At 37.7% G+C, this 16,064-nt stretch overlaps 1 pseudogene; it reads left to right on the forward strand.

Moving 5' to 3' along the window:
- Window positions 1-9,545: 9,545 nt before the first annotated feature.
- LOC149243406 (potassium transporter 6-like) lies at window positions 9,546-15,738 on the forward strand (annotated as a pseudogene).
- The last annotated feature ends 326 nt before the right edge of the window (window positions 15,739-16,064 follow it).

A 16,064-nucleotide genomic window follows, 5' to 3' on the forward strand; every position in this document is an offset into this window, starting at 1 on the left:
GCAATCAGCAACATTTCCATTCATTTCCTTTCGAAAATAAACTTTTAATTAGATCAACCGGATTTAGTCCTTACCCGTATGTCCTGCCATTTGATCACATTTTTAGGGTCGTAAATGTATTTTTTTAGTATAGAAACATGGAAGACATTGTGGATTCTAATGTGGCTTGGTAGGGCGAGTTGGTAAGCTACCGGCCCAACTCTTGCCAAGACCTGGAAAGGTCCAAAATAGCAGGGTGCAAGCTTGGCACAACCGCTCCATTGCAGGGTACTCTTTCTGGCTGGGATCCTCACATAAACATGGTCACTGACCTGGTATTCTTTGAACCTTCTTTTCCGATCAGCAAAGCTCTTTTGTCTGTCCTGAGCAGCCTTTAAATTAGTATGTACCCTTTTCACCATATCCTCCATTTCTTTGAGCATTTTTGGCGCCAATCTTAATTTGTCCTCAGATCCACCCCAGCTTGAGGGTGTACGACATTTCCGCCCGTACAAGACCTCAAAGGGGCTCATTTGTATTGACGTGTGATACCCGTTATTATATGCGAATTCAACCAAATGTAAATATTCCTCCCACTGTGTTGGTTTCTACATTATGCATGCTCTTAACATGTCCTCCACCACTTGGTTCACTCGCTATGTTTGACCATCGGTCTGGGGATGATAAGCTGTGCTGAAATTCAGCTGTGTTCCCAGTTCTGTAAACAATGCCCTCCAAAAGGTTGACGTGAATTTTACATCACGGTCAGATATTATTGTCTTCGGAAGTCCATGCAGTTTAAACACATTCTGCATAAAAATGTGGGCAATTTGCACAACCCTGTAGGTGGATTGCACGGGTATAAAGTGTGCTGCCTTACTCAGTTTGTCTACCACTACCATAATAGAATCATTGTTCTTCTTTGTCTGAGGCAGCCCTGTTATGAAATCCATAGAAATAGTTTCCCATTTCCATTCCGGAATGGGTAAAGGTTGTAATAACCCCGCTGGGTGCAGATGCTCTGCTTTGATCTGTTGACACTCCAAACACCGCGCTAAATATTCAGCTACATTCTTTTTCATTCCTGGCCAATGGTATTCTTTTCGAAGTGCGGTGATCATTTTTTGGTACCCTGGATGTCCCGCATAGTGGCTGATGTGAAACTCATCCAAAATCATATTTTTAAGACTGTTTTTACTAGGTACATACAACCTCTTTTTATAATGCAGCATTCCAACATCATCTAATTCATATCCCTGCTGATTTTTTTCGCTGGAAAATTGTTGTACCTGCTGTTTTATTTGCTGGTATTCAGCATCTTGATCTGCTGCTGTTTTTATCATTTCTTTCAAGGGATTCTTCCATTTACTGGACAAAATTTCATACAAACATTGCACCTTCTGACTTAACACGTCGGCTACACGGTTTTCCTTCGCTTTCAAATGCTTAATATCAAAATTAAATCCCCTTAAAAAATCTGCCCAGCGGGCTTGCCTCGTATTTAAGGTAGTCTGGCTAAAGTAATTTGTCAGACTGTGGTGGTCTGTTAATAACATAAATTTTCTCCCCATGAGATAATGCCGCCACATTTTCAGTGCGTGTATGATGGCTGCTAATTCTAAATCGTAAGCAGAATATTTCTGCTCATGCTCCTTTAGCTTTCTTGATTCGTAAGTGATCACTCTTCCTTCTTGCATCAACACACTGCCCACACCCTCCTTACTTGCATCAATACATACCACGTAATCCTTATTAGGATCAGCTATACTCAAGATGGGTGCTGTGGTGAGAAAATTCTTAAGTTGCTCAAAGCTTTGCTGACACTCTGACGTCCATTTGAATGCCCTTCCTTTTTTCTGTAAGGAGGTGATAGGTTATGCTACCCTTGAAAAACCTTCCACGAATCTTCTATAATAATCGGATAATCCCATAAAGGACCTGATGTCTGCCACATCCTTTGGTACGGGCCATTCCATTATGGTCCTTATCTTTTCAGGGTCCACTGCAATCCCCTCTTTTGTGATTATATGGCCTAAATACTGTATTTCCTCTTTGAAGAAATCACACTTGCTGAACTTAGCATACAACTGGTGTTCTCGGAGGGTTTGTAGTACTAACCTGAGATGCTCCTCGTGCTCCTCCCTAGAACGAGAGTATATCAGAATATCATCGATGAATATCAGCACAAATTTATCCAAAAATTGATGAAACACGTTGTTCATTAAACACATAAAAGTGGCGGGGGCATTGGTCAACCCGAAAGGTAGCACTACAAACTCGTAGTGCCCATACCGTGTTCTGAAAGCTGTTTTAGCGATGTCTTCCTCCTTAATCCTAATCTGGTGGTAACCTGATCGCAAATCGATCTTAGAGAACACTGTTGCACCCTTCACTTGATCGAAAAGTTCATCGATCCGAGGTAAAGGATATTTATTTTTGATTGTGAGCTTGTTCAGCTGACGATAATCTATACACATTCGAAGAGTTCCGTCTTTTTTCTTGACAAATAACACTGGGGCGAATATAATTTTTGTCTAGCAGCTCTTGTAGTTGCATTTTTAATTCTGTTAACTCAGGTACGCTCATTCTATAAGGTGCCCGCGATACTGGTGTTGCCCCTGGTGTCAATTCGATGGTAAAGTCTATATCCCTTTTAGGTGGCACCCCGGGTACATCCTCTGGAAATACATCTGCAAATTCTTGTATTATGGGAATGTTATCTAGCGTGGCTGTTTTATCCTTTGAATTTGCATAGCCTACCTAAATGGCATAAATTTGACATATTTTTCTGATAAATTTAGCTAGTTGGGATGCAGTGATCAGCCGGACCTGCACTGGGCACTTAATCCCATGCATTTCCTGCTTCTCTCCAAAGTCATCTTTGTAATAAATGGTTTTCGTCTTGCAGTTCACTAGTGACCAATGCTTTTCTAGCCAATCCATCCCAATCAGAACATCATATGAACCAAGAGGGAGCACATTCAAATCTGCCACTACTGGCTGTCCCGCTATTGTTAAAGGGCAGTTATTAATTTTTGCCAACACTCGTCTCTTGGCCCCCGTAGCTAACTGTACTAGCCATGGATTCTTGAATTTTTCAGGTTGTAGCTTACAATGTTCTACTATCTTTGGGCTAATATAACTTAAAGTAGCTCCTGGATCAATTAGAACAGCTATAGAAAGATCTGAAATTTTACCTTCAAACTCCACCATGGTCGGCTGGTATTCCACCTGACGATCGTCCAGGGCTGCGTTAATCCTTGGCATGCTACGTCCCACATCGCCAATGGTCGATGCCTCATGGATCTGGGATATCTGATCAGTTCCCTTCCGCTGCGGGCAATTTTTGACGTAGTGTGGTCCTCCACAACCCCAGCATTGAACTGGGGGTCTGGCTATTCCTTCGCCCTCCAGCCTGACAGACTGTTCGCTCACTCTGGATTCACTGATTGGCTTGGACCTGAATGAACCTCTTTGTACAGTTCTGTTGTTCTGCCCCTTACTAATTCCCTTACCTCCACTGCTACGACTTCCTTTACTGTTCCCAACTATTTTATTACCCCTTTTTTCATTCCATCTTTTTTTGTTTGAAGCATCTCCTTTCTGTTTATTCTGCTGGTAGCAGATTCTGGCTTTGCGGATAGCTTCATACGTCGTCTTAGGATTGTCAAACTCAATCCTTTCTTGTATGTATAGGGGTAAACTACTGACAAATCTTTGCACCTTGGATTTTTCTTCTTTAATATAGGGCACATAGCGAAGTAGGGAGGTGAAACGGTTGATAAACTTGTCCATAGTCTATTGTCCCAACCGTAAATCGTGGAATTCCCTTGCCTTTTCATCATAGAAGTGCTTAGTCAGATATCTTTCTTTGAAGTACTTCTGAAATTTCTCCCACGTTATGGTTCGTTCGCTTACTCCCTTGACGATCTTAACTTCCTCCCACCATAGGGTTGCTTTTCCTTGTAACTGAAAGATGGCCAGTCGTGCCTTCAGGTTGTGGTCATATTCATATAGCTGAAAATATTTGTTCATGTTAATTAGCCATGCTTCAGCCACTTCCTCCTATTCCCCATCAAAGTGTGGGGGTTTAATTTTTCGAAATTCTCCCTATAGTTCCACTCTTTGATGTTTTGAAGTCTGCTGTTCGGATGCATTGTCAGAATGGTCCTCCCCCTCTTCTGATTTTTCAGGCTCTGTTTGATAGTTTCGTTCTTCTGACATCCTCTGCTATTCCGCGCTGGGATTAGCTAGTGGTGGGTTTTGCCTGTCAGACAAACTCTTTAAAATTCTTTCTTGCTCCACCGTCAGTCGTGCATTATCCTCTCGTAATTGTGCCATCTCATTCTTCAATTCCTGTACTGTCTCTAATATTGCAAGGTTCGTGCTACATGTCTCCTCGCCAAGTTGTACCCACAAGTCTAGGTTATCCCTAGGATTTATTGCAGGTTCCTGACCTGCTATCGATCTGTGCGGAGCGCTGCCAGCTCTCTGCATACTTACTGTTACTGTCTATTGTCTATTGTCTTGTTGTTGTTTTCTTTTGTCTCAACCTAAGAAATGGAACCAGAAGAGGAGTTAGCAATATTAGTTGTCTTTCTTACAAATATAATAAGATGGTTAACTGTACAATGCTTGTTTATTTTTCCTCCAGTTTTTTTGTTTAAACTTCTTTACATGTTGTCCCAGAGGTCACAGTATTGTTCCTTGGCTCTGATACCAATTTGTCACGATCCTACCATAGACATATTTTTTTATTTTATTAATCTTTACCTTCATAAACTTTACCATATCCCTTTTAATCCGCATACACACTGCCACATCATACAGTCTACTCGGATCGTCAAATATCGTTAGGGATATTCAGATCATCGTAAGTCTAGTCAAATGTCTTTATTTTTTTTTTGTTTGTATGCATTGGATGTGTTTCTTGGCAACCAGATAAATACTTTGGATGTTTGCATGGTGACCGGAGTCATAATTCGACATTGAGTTGTTGATATGCATTAAATTTTAAGGACAGTTGTTTTATTACTCTTCAGTACAACTGGCCTGCCTTTTCTGCTCGGCCATGTGAACGGGCAGGGCCCCGTACCCTCATTCCCCGCGCCTTTGGTTCCCGCTCCAATTCAACGGTGCGGATCAACAGATCTGGATCCGAGGGTGGAGGTTTGCCGGAGGGTTTTAGGGTTCATATTAAGTTGTTTTGAGTCTTCGTTCGGCTCATTTGGACCTGGCGCCGCTCCCAGGTTTGGCTTGTCTCTCTGCGCACAGGGGATTCTCCCGTTCACTCATCCACTGAGGCTCCATCAGCTGCACAAGAGTTATTCAACTGTTTCCCGGGATTTACCTATGCAGGTAATGGCATTCTCTCACAGTCAATTTCACGGTTGTTTCTATTATGAATACTCTTTCCCTACAGGTCACACCGATGAATTTGTATATGTTAATGGTTTTCGTATTTCTTTGTTGTGTGAAGGTGGATGCTACAGCCATGGAATTCTCCGATATGCAGAACGACAGGTCCTCGGCAACCTGGCCTACCTCGCCGCATATCAGGTAGGCATCCCTGTTCGATTGATTCCTGGGTGCAGGTATTTGGGGTTTCCCTTTTTGACTGTTGCTGCTACGGGATTTATACATACTCGTTTTTCTTTGCTTGCTTTCAGATTTCCATAATTTGACAGAAGTACCCAGGACAGGGTCCTTGGGGTTTGCCTCCGAGGCTACTCGTGGTTTTATTACTCTCAGACTTTGTTGTCTCGACTGGCCCTGATTGGGTTGTGAGGAAGTAGTCAGTTCCTTTCAAACGGGAGGTGCCTTGGCAGTCCCAGTAGTTTAAGTTATCTCGATTTCCTTTCTGCGTTTCATATACCATTTATCCAGTTGTAATTATTTAAGAAATAGAGTAGTAAAGACTACTAGCTTGGACCGGGTCAAGAATTATGGAACCTCTCTGTTTTCCAATGAATGTTATTGTTTATTTCGGATTCGCAGCTCCCTGGAATGATTACTTAACTCTGTATATGTAAATTTATTTCTTGGGTTCTTCAGGAAAGTTTAATAGCAGACTAAACTTTACTCTTGAGAGCCTTGGCTCCGATACTTTGTGAACTCGACTTTCTGCAAGTAATTTATGTGTTTATAATATCATTACAGTCGTTTATATTCTCATAGCTCTATATTACGGTGGAATTGCCATTGTCTTTAAAAAAAAACGTAGGCATTTCTTTTCTGTTTTCGACTTAATGTTCTTCTTCGAACTGCTAGGGTTCCCTACTATTGAGATGTAATAGTTATGATGAAATGGTTATGTTTATCATGGAAAAATAGGTGTTCAGTTGATTTCGAATGGTAGATTTCCATACTGCTGTCGCATTTTGCTACTGTGATTATGGTACTAACATACAGTTTTGCAACTTCGATGTTTAATTATATAATGATACAGTTAGTGTCTGGTTCATTGTTTTTTCGAACCTCCCCCTTAGGATTGCTCATCCCTTCACTGTCTACCAGTTACCTCTGTCTAGCAGTATGTATTTTTTGTTTATGTTATATATCCGCTCTATAGTTTGCTTTTTCGTGCATACTCCCATACATGGTAAGAATTTCGTATGGTCTCCCGATCTCTTTTAAATGAACATCCATTCTGCGGCCGTTAAGGTTATTAGTCCCGATGAGTTTTTCTACTAGTGTTCTGGATAATCCCAGCTCGGGACCCGCTACCTTACCCTCTGCTATAGTTAACAGACTCATCTTCATCGAAACTTGCTTATTTGTTTTCTTTATATGTGTAAATTAACTCTTTAGTATTCTATACAGTGATGATTGATCTCTGTTTTGTTTTTGAAGTACCAAGAACTCTAACAGAATTAGGCCCTTCTTAACAGTCATTTATTGGCACCTCTGTAATATTTGTTTTTAAGCAGATAGCATCAGAGCATGCATAATAACGATAAAAGAAATGTATATTTTCAAATAACTTCACTGCTATTCTACTGTATTTTGGCTACTGTAATTTTCAGTTGACAATAATATCATGGAAGTATATTCACTATTGAAAATAATTTCTCCAGAAGCTTCTACTTACCTGGTCCGCCTGGGTTTGTAGATGCGCTACAGAAGTTCACCTGTATCCTTTGTTTACTCTTGACCACCCAACCATGAGATCCGTCGCCAGGACTGGGATCTCCCCCCGAGCTATCTTGCAGGCCCACAGCCCTCAACAAGATGCATGCAACTTGTGCCTGGTTATCTGGTCCTTACCAGACTTAACCAATTTCTTTTTTTTTTTCTTTCTGCCTGTCCTTACAGCCCAGAATTTTGCCTCTCCCTTCCCTTTTTCGTTGGAAGCCTTTCCAGTTAGGGAAGGTAGTTTTTGTGCAGTTTTCACAACTGATTTCCTTTTCCAACTCCCTTTCAGAAGTTGCCAGCATTTCAAGAAGTATATTTTTTTAATATATATTTTAATTCACAAATAAAATAAAAAAAATACGATTAAAGTTTTTAAAACAGCCTTCCAAATTCTACCTTTTACCACAGTAAAATTCCAATATTTACATTCTCCAGGATCATCACAATTACTATTTTATAAAATAGCATTTATACTTTCTTTCGTACCTTTTTATTGGTACCTATAAAATGTAACATACTCTACAATAAAATTGCCACTTACCTGACTATACAGTGTTACTTAGAATCGTTTATAATTTTGTGGTTGATGTGGCCTTGATCCTTCTCATTGGTGCATGTGAACTACTATCTTCTAAAATACCATTTGTACTTTCCTTCGTACCTTCTTATTGGTACCTATAAAATGCCACTTACCCTACAATAAAAATGCAACTTACCCTACTCTAAGGTGTTAGTATCGTTTATTTGGAAATTTTGTGTCAAATACTTAATATGTACTTTTATTTGAGAAGGTAAGGTATCACATTTTTATTTTAATTTGTTGTTGATATGGTAATTTTAATTTAAAAGTGGTTTGCCATTTATTAAATGCTTTTGAGTACATTTAATTTTGTTTGTTTTTTTCAATTTTTTTTTAAATAATCATATTTATTTATTTTATTTGAAGTGGGAAAATTTATCATAACTTGTTAAACTAGCTAATCATCTCTAGCTTCTAATCTCTAATGCAGGCTGACTCATCATCATTATTCAAGGAAAACCATGCTAGTTGGAATAACTCACTAGTGGTAGGGGGCAGGTTTTCACTCTAACTCATCATCCTTATTCAAGGAAAACTATGCCACCTGAAATCTTGTTGGTGGTCCGTAAGGGGGCAAGTTTTCACTCTTTCGAGATGTCTCTGGATCTTGGGCCTTTAACTTGTTTTTTTTGAAGACGAACTCTTAACAAAACAAAAATAATTTTAGAGCATACTCGAGAGTTTTACACTTATATTTTTTATTATACATTTATCTTACTTTTATTTTAGTTTTCAAATTATTTTTATTATATGATTAATTATAATATTTTTTGAAAATAAATTTAAGAAAAACTTATTTATTATTTTTTTGATAATATATATATATATATATATATAACATAAATCTCATTCGAGTAAAACGTATTAATTTAATTTTTCTACGTGAGAGTTTATCGCTCTGAGATTTAATTCTTACTTTGATAAAGGTTTAAACTTTATCATTTTTCTTAAATGGATTTACGTTTATCCATTTTTCTTATTGTCCAAGTACATGGATTTTATAACATGTCAACAACGTATAAATGTGGAATTCACATTAATGCATAGTCTTCTCATTACATGAAAAGAAAATGCAAGTATTCTATTAATTTAAGAAAAAGAATCAAGATTTAACGATTATCACTATTTTAAAGAAAAAATCAAGCTTGTCATTAAATTAGGAAAGGCCAGATTTAGTCATACAAAAACATGAAAAGATTAGTTTAATGGAAAGATACATAAAAATAAATGTACACATTATTTTTATGTTAGATTTAATCATTATACATATATCACATTTACTTAAATGGCTACAACTACACAACGCTGCGATGCAACGGGATACTTGCCGATTAACATTGCTTTAAACGAAATATTTCAAGTATTTGATAAATGGCTTTAAAGTCGATGAATGAGTTTACTATGGATTCAAATTTTACACCGAGTGTCACTGTAAAGAGATGTCCAAAGCTATTAACATTGCAACCAACTCTTTATAATTTTATATGCATCCTCATATAAGCTATTTACGCCGTAAGGTGTTTCCCTCTGAAATCAACTTCCCTTATTGTCTACCTGTCACCCTTAGATACCGTTAGATTATAGGTTAGACGATTGAGAAAGGCTGAACCGTTCTATCACAAAAAAGTAGTTACGAATTGTTACCGGTAGGTAGGTATTCGATTCGCATAGGTAAAGACCTGTCTGCGAACTCAGGCAGCCAACTCTTCAATGCGGTTGTCGAGAAGGGAAAACTGAAGGAAGAGGAAGCAAAAACTATTTTCAGCAGTTGATTAGCATGGTTGATTTCTGCCACAGTCGAGGTTCATATCACCAGAAATTGGAGAGCTAGTTTTTAAACGAAAATGGCGATATGAAGGTCACCGACTTTAGCCTCAGTGCGTTGTGGGAGCAGTTCATACCGGATGACCTTATCCACATAGCGTGCAGTGCACTGTCATACGTTTCACCGCAGGTGATTACCAAGAAGGGATACGACGCAGCCAAGGCCAACATCTGGTCCTGCAGAGTTCGTGCTCCTGGTGGGCTACCTGCCTTTCCAGATGCGAATCTAATAGTGATATATAAGAAGATTTGAAGGGGGATTTCAAATGCTTGACCTGGTTTTCCTCTGAAGTCCGACGTTTGGTTATCTAGCTACTAGACCCTAACCCTATGCTTAGATCTGAACCATTACACTTCAGAACCTTCTACAATCTTTAGACGTGCCCAATTTTTCTAGATAGATATTTCATAACAACTGTTTCATGAATCAAGGTAAGCTTTCTCTTAAAATTTGCAATGCAGGATACAAGAATATATATCTTAGGACACAAATTCCACACAACAAAGAGAACCCATGACACAGAGTCTGAGATGTTGATGTAGATAACAATTTTGTTTGCCAACGATGAAAATACTTCTAGAAGGGCTTAGATAAATGATTCAAGCAGTTACAACAAGGATACAAACGTTTCTTTACATAGGGTTAATTTTTCCTTCATTTTGTTCAACCTACAAACTCCATAGATACTTTCATTGAGTTCAGTCCTTATTTTCCACCACAGGGATGAAAAATGTTGCCTTATTTCATATCATAATGTACTGATATTCAGTATATAATGAAAATTGTAAGCATTTACCATGTTTTAAATATGCATTCATTTTTAAATTTATGGTAGATTATCTATGCTTTTATTTAGCAGACATGTTGCTCATCAATCTAGGGTGGAGACTAATGAGCATGCATGACCTTTGAGTCTATATAGACCATACGTATGAATCATGATTTGAAATCTTGGCATTGTAGAAGAAGATTACCAAAGTTCTGTGATTTTTAGGTTATCATTAGATAGGTAAAAGATGGACAAGATGTCACAATGTGTTTTTAAATTATGTTTTGGAAGAGGTAAAAGTTTTGAGAGCGTTTTCAATTTACTTCAGTTTTGATAGTGGATATGTGAGCTGGGCTATATGGAGATAATTAGAGCTATTTAATCCTGCTCATTGTTTGGTGAATTTGAGATTCAAAGTTTGTCTACCAAATGTTTTACAGCAAATTGACAACATTGGCTAGCTTGCTGCTTGAATCTGCATCAGCTCTTGAAACTTCACCACTTATGGATTACCAACGGAGAATAATAGCATATATATGGTTAGATATTTTATTTTTCTTACTTATATTGTTACTGGTCTTGATGGTGTTGTTTTGGTTGTGGCGAATTTTAAGAAGAATTGATCACGCTCCTTTGGAAGTGCCAGCCTGCCAGCCCTTTATGCTCAGCTGTGATGTAAAATATAGGAAGATAGAAACCTTTGCATTGTTGTATTGATAATATGTTGTTTTTATTGACTTTTGGGACTTGAAAAAACTTGTCTCCTTCACTGGTGAGAATATTAGAAGGATAATCTATGACAAATAGTACACGGGACATTGTTTACACAAAATATTTTGCTTATACTACCCTTCACTCTATTTTTTGCTATCTCTGAAGGCATTTATCTATCATCTGTATTGAATAAGGTACCACAGGGAGGTTGGTGTACCTTCCTAATTGCAACAATTTTTCTGACCATAATGTTCTCTTGGAACTATGGAAGGCAGAAAAAGTATAAATATTTAGCACGGAGAAAACTCAGCATAGAAGGTTTGAATGGATTGCTTGCCAGGGTGAATTCACATGTACCAGGAATTTGTTTCTTCTGCAGTGACCTTATTTCAGGCCTACCACCGATTATTGAGCCTTGTGTAAAGAAAGTGGGGTCTCTGCTTGAAGTTCTTGTCATTGTCACCATAAGAAGGGTTCCAGTCAAGAAAGTGCTTTTGTCAGAGAGATTTATGGTTGGAAAACTAGAGCCAAAGGGTGTATATAAATGCATAACCCAATATGGTTACAAAGATGCCCCAAACATGGAAGGATTTGAATTTATCGACTAGGTTGTTGAAAGCATAAAATATTATCTCAAGCTTAGAGGAACTCATTCCTCCTCACATGACAGAAGTTATGCAAGTAGAAATACAGTGGCAGAAAGTAACTACTGTGTAGATGAGGAATTGCAATAGCTTAAATTGGCAAAGAATACAGGGGTTATCAACCTTAAAAAAAGCAATGGCAAGCAATTCATGCGCCTTGCATCCGATACTATATTGAAGTTTTTCAGTACGTAAAATGGTGGAAAGGCTATCAACTCAAAGACAAAGGAATTGCTTGAGAAGAGTGCAACGACTTAGATTTTCTTTTTGATTGTTGTTATGATGGGCACCTGTATGGTGATTGGCTGGAGCGTTGACTATTGAAATATCAGGCAATGCAAATTGGCAATGCACATGGTAAGATGATACACGAATGCGAAGTAGACACTATTATCTTGGCTTCCATGAGTATATTGGGATGTAATCAAGTTTTCCAGTATGGGTTAGTTTATTTGAAGGAGGGATGCAACTCCCTATCATAAACATGATATCATTTTTGTGTATAGTGTGAATTATGGCATCCCACTTCCTGACATAATTTATGTTATCGTATGTTAACTCGTGCAGGCGTTGTTGTACTCGTGTCATTTTTTTATCCTGTTACTACTGTTCCTTTTTCAAAAACTTGGTACAAGTAAAGTTAGCTTCATGTTCTCACCCATAATGATTGCCTGGTTCGTGACCAACATCATGATAGGACAGTATAATATTGTGAAATATTATCCTGGAGCATTCAAGGCATTCAACCCATATTATATATATTATTACTTTCATGAATATCACTAATAAGGATGGGTGATGCTTGGAGGTGTAGTCTTATGTATAAAAGGTATTGATTATTCGCATGATGATATGTGTCTCATTTTATCATATAATATACTTGGAACTGTTTTCTAACTCAATCGATAAATCCATACTAATGATTTTGTCAAACAAAATTCATAACTTCATCCCAATTATTTATGCTAAAGCTATACAAATAGAAACACTAACATTAGTTCTTTGTTCTGACTGGATCCCGGTGTCGAGGCCATGTTTACAGACTTGGGCCATTTCAACAGGAAATCAATCCAGGTCTAAACTATATGTCAAGGACAGAATTATTAGTATTTCATCATACCTGTGTGCTTCATCCTCCTTAAGTTTTAGTACCATAATGAGAAATTTGGGTTTTTTGTTGCAGCTTGCTTTCTGTGTGTTGGTTTACCCATCTCTGCTTATCACATATACGAGACAAGCGGCTTATTTGATAAAAAACCCAGGGGACATAGGCTCTACATTTTACAAAGCAATACCACAGCCTGTGTATTGGTCAATGTTCATTGTTGCCACTTTAGCAGCCATTGTAGCCAGTCAAGCATTGATTACAGCAACATTCTCAATCATAAAACAGTCCATGGCTCTTAGCTGCTTCCCTCGAGTGAAGATTGTGCATACCTCACAAAATTACGAGGGTCAGATCTATTCACCTGAAGTTAACTATGTTCTCATGGTTATCTACATTGCAATTGTCATAGGATTCTGGGATGGAACACAAATTGGCAATGCACATGGTAAGAATATCCAAATTTATATCTGACAACAGAATTTGGTAGTTTTTATGGATTCTTTTGAGTTTCCAAGGATAATTTTAGGTATTTGGTGGTGCAGGGGTTGCAGTTGTTGAGGTTATGTTCATTATGACGTGCATAGTAACCTTGGTCATGCTTGTGGTTTGGAACATGCATGTTTTGCTTATACTACCCTTCACTCTGTTTTTTTGCTATCTTTGAAGGCGTTTATCTATCATTTGTATTGAATAAGGTGCCATAGGGAGGTTGGTGTCCCTTCCTAATTTTCTGACCATAATGTTCTCTTGGAACTATGGAAGGCAGAAAAAGTATAAATATTTAGCACGAAGAAAACTCAGCATAGAAGTTTTGAATGGATTGGTTACCCGGGTGAATTCACATGTACCAGGTACTTGTTTCTTCTGTAGTGACCTTCTTTCTGGCTTACCACCAATTATTGAATATTATGAAAAGCATGTGGGGTCTCTGCATGAAGTTCTTGTCATTGTCCCCATAAGAATGATTCTAGTCAAGGCAGAGCTTTTGTCGGAGAGATTTATGGTTGGAAAACTAGAGCCAAAGGGTGCATATAAATGCGTAGCCCAATATGGTTACAGAGATTCCCCAAACATTGACCAACATCATGATAGGACAGTATAATATTGTGAAATATTATCCTGGAGCATTCAAGGCATTCAACCCATATTATATATACTATTACTTTCATGAATATCACTAATAAGGATGGGTGATGCTTGGAGGTGTAGTCTTATGTATAACAGGTATTGATTATTCGCATGATGATATGTGTCTCATTTTATCATATAGTATACTTGGAACTATTTTCTAACTCAATTGATAAATCCATACCAATGATTTTCTCAAACAAAATTCATAACTTTATCCCAATTATTTATGCTAAATCTATACAAATAGAAACACTAACATCAGTTCTTTGTTCTGACTGGAACCAGGTGCCGAGGCCATGTTTGCAGACATGGGCCATTTCAATAGGAAATCAATCCAGGTCCAAGCTATATGTCAAGGACATAATTATTAGTATTTCATCATACCTATGTGCTTCATCCTCCTTAAGTTTTAGTACCATAATGAGAAATTTGCGTTTTTTGTTGCAGCTTGCTTTTTGTGTTTTGGTTTACCCGTCTATGCTTATGACATATACGAGACAAGCAGCTTATTTGATAAAAAACCTAGGGGACATAGGCTCTACATTTTACAAAGCAATACCACAGCCTGTGTATTGGTTAATGTTAATTGTTGCCACTTTAGCAGCCATTGTAGCCAGTCAAGCATTGATTACAACAACATTCTCAATCATAAAACAATCCATGGCTTTTCGTTGCTTCCCTCAAGTGAAGAATGTGCATACCTCAAAAAATTACGAGGGTCATATCTATTCACCTGAAGTTAACTATGTTCTCATGTTTATCTACATTGCAATTGTCGTAGGATTTTGGGATGGAACACAAATTGGCAATGCACATGGTAAGAATATCCAAATTTATATCTGACAACAGAGTTTGGTAGTTTTTATGGATTCTTTTTAGTTTCCAAGGATAATTTTAGGTATTTGGTGGTGAAGTGGTTGCATTTGTTGGGGTTATGTTCATTATGACATGCGTAGTAGCCTTGGTCATGCTTGTGGTTTGGAACATGCATGTTTTTCTTGTACTACCCTTCACTCTGTTTTTTTGCTATCTTTGAAGGCGTTTATCTATCATCTGTATTGAATAAGGTGCCACAGGGAGGTTGGTGTCCCTTCCTAATTTTCTGACCATAATGTTCTCTTGGAACTATGGAAGGCAGAAATAGTATAAATATTTAGCACAAAGGAAACTCAGCATAGAAGTTTTGAATGGATTGGTTACCCGGGTGAATTCACATGTACCAAGAACTTGTTTCTTCTGCAGTGACCTTATTTCTGGCTTACCACCGATTATTGAACATTATGAAAAGAACGTGGGGTCTCTGCATGAAGTTCTTGTCATTGTCACCATAAGAATGATCTAGTCAAGACAATGCTTTTGTCGGAGAGATTTATGGTTGGAAAACTAGAGCCGAAGTGTGTGTATAAATGCGTAGCCCAATATGGTTACAAAGATGCCCCAAACATTGAAGGATTTGAATTTATCAACCAGGTTGTTGAAAGCATAAAATACCATCTCAAGCTTAGAGGAACTCATTCCTCCTCACATGACAGAAGTTATGCAATCAGAAATATAGTGGCGAAAAGTAACTACTTTGTAGATGAGGAATTGCAACAGCTTGAATTGGCAAAGAATACAAGGGTTGTGTATGTTCTAGGAAACATCACATTGAAGACTAATAAGAGCAACGGTCCTTTTGAAGGATTACTGATTGGCAAGCTCTACATATTTCTCCAAAACAATTGCAGGTTGACTCTGTCTACCTACCATATACCACTTGCGCATTTATTTCAAGTCGGAATGGTGCAAGAAATTTACATTTCGTTCACACAAAACCTATTAGAAGACAATGAAATCATAAGCTTTTACTCATAATAATCAGAAGCTTTTACTCATAATAAAGCTTTTAGGGCCGTAAAGTTCCTGATCACTGGAAAATAGGATATAATTTTGTACTATTGTTACTATTTTAATAGATTTAGAATATTTCAAAATGCGAATTTCCGGTGAGATCAAAAGAAATGAGAATTGAGTTTTTTACCATCTCTACAATAAATCATGCATCATTTAGAGTGAACTCGTACATACATGTTTTGTGACTCTGGTAGAATGGAAAAAAATGATAACAGTTCATTACTTTTCAGTTTCAATCCTTCTTTTACAGTAAGGCTCTTATCTTTTGATGAAATGCAAAGCCTAGT

The sequence above is a fragment of the Pinus tabuliformis genome, chromosome 8 (assembly GCF_031772625.1).
Source record: "Pinus tabuliformis cultivar Carrire ecotype Pingquan chromosome 8, CPIR1, whole genome shotgun sequence".
Lineage (NCBI taxonomy): Eukaryota > Viridiplantae > Streptophyta > Pinopsida > Pinales > Pinaceae > Pinus > Pinus tabuliformis.